Genomic DNA, 1484 nt, shown 5'->3' with positions numbered 1-1484 from the left:
TGAACGCCATCCGCTCGGCACAGCGGCAGGCGCCAGGGCGGGTGATGAAGCTGATTGGTCTCCTCCAGGATAGGAGAGGCACCTTGCTGGTGGATGGCGGTGCCGACCTCTGCTTCATGGACCCAGCAGTCGCCGAGGAATTGCAGCTGACCCCTCAGCCGTATGAGGGCGGAGCCGCATCGGTGACGCTGGCTGATGGCCGGCAGCGCCCACTGCTGCAAAGTGTGCAGTGCTTTGTCCAGATTGGGCAGTACACCGACCACCTGCAGTTTTTGCTGACACCTCTGGTCGGCATGGATGCAGTCTTGGGTGCTGACTGGCTAGCCACGTACAGGGTGGCCACGGATTACAGGGCCCGAACTGTGCAGTTTCAGGGCCCGACGGGGCGGCACCACACCCTGGAGCCGGATACCGACTATAACACGCCGACGTGCCTGTTGACGGCAGCCGAGGTGGATGCTGCCTTCACGGCAGGGGAGATTGAGAGCATGAGTTTTGTGCTGCCTAGAGGGCTCAAGGACCCGGCAGCGTATGGCGCCACCACGGCAGGGCTGTCCGCCGCCACAATGGCAGGCGCCCCGCCGGCAGACGCGCCAGCGCCCACCTGCAGCCCAGTACCTCAGGCTGCAGGCGGCGCTCGCTCCACCGGCATCCCCGGGGCGGGCCCCACTACTTTCCTGACTTCGGCGGAGCTGCGGAAGGCAGCTGGTCTCAGCAGGGAGAAGCTGCTGGCCACCTACGCTGACCGCCTGGTGGAGGACATCCCCTCTCTCCCTCCTGACCGCGGCAGATTTAACTTTACCATTGACGAGGAGCCTGGTGTACGGCCCGTCATGCGCCCGGCCTATCGGATGTCGGCGGCAGATCTGGAGGAGTTGAGGCGGCAGCTGGCTGAGCTGCAGACGAAGGGATTCATTCGTGCCTCCTCCTCTCCCTATGGTGCACCTGTGCTGTTTGTGACCAAGAAGGGCGGCGCCAAGCGGCTTTGTGTTGACTGGCGTATGCTCAACCAGCAGACCATCAAGAATGCACACCCCTTGCCCCGGATTGACGAGACGCTGGATCAGCTGCTGGGTGCCAAGGTGCTGAGCAAGCTGGACCTGGCCAATGGCTACCACCAGCTGCTGATGGACCCGGCGCACGTCCACAAGACGGCCATGAACTGCGGCCGGTATGGGCTGTGGGAGTGGGTGGTGATGGGTTTTGGCCTGACCGCCGCCCCTGCAAAGTTTCAGACGCTGCTGAATCATGTGATCACTCCCGACATGGCAGCGTACTGCGTGGTGTACCTGGATGACATTTTGGTGTTCTCCCGGTCTGAGGGGGAGCACAAGCAGCACCTGGCCCAGGTGTTCCACAGGCTGAGGCAGTTCCAGCTGTATGCCAAGGAGAGCAAGTGTGAATTCTTCTGCACTAAGCTGGAGTACCTGGGGCATGTGGTCTCTGCCGACGGCGTGCGGCCGGTACACAACAAGGTGCTGGCG

This window comes from Chlorella variabilis, assembly GCF_000147415.1.
Source record: "Chlorella variabilis unplaced genomic scaffold CHLNCscaffold_20, whole genome shotgun sequence".
In the NCBI taxonomy this organism is placed as follows: domain Eukaryota; kingdom Viridiplantae; phylum Chlorophyta; class Trebouxiophyceae; order Chlorellales; family Chlorellaceae; genus Chlorella; species Chlorella variabilis.
This window is presented reverse-complemented; position numbering follows the sequence as displayed.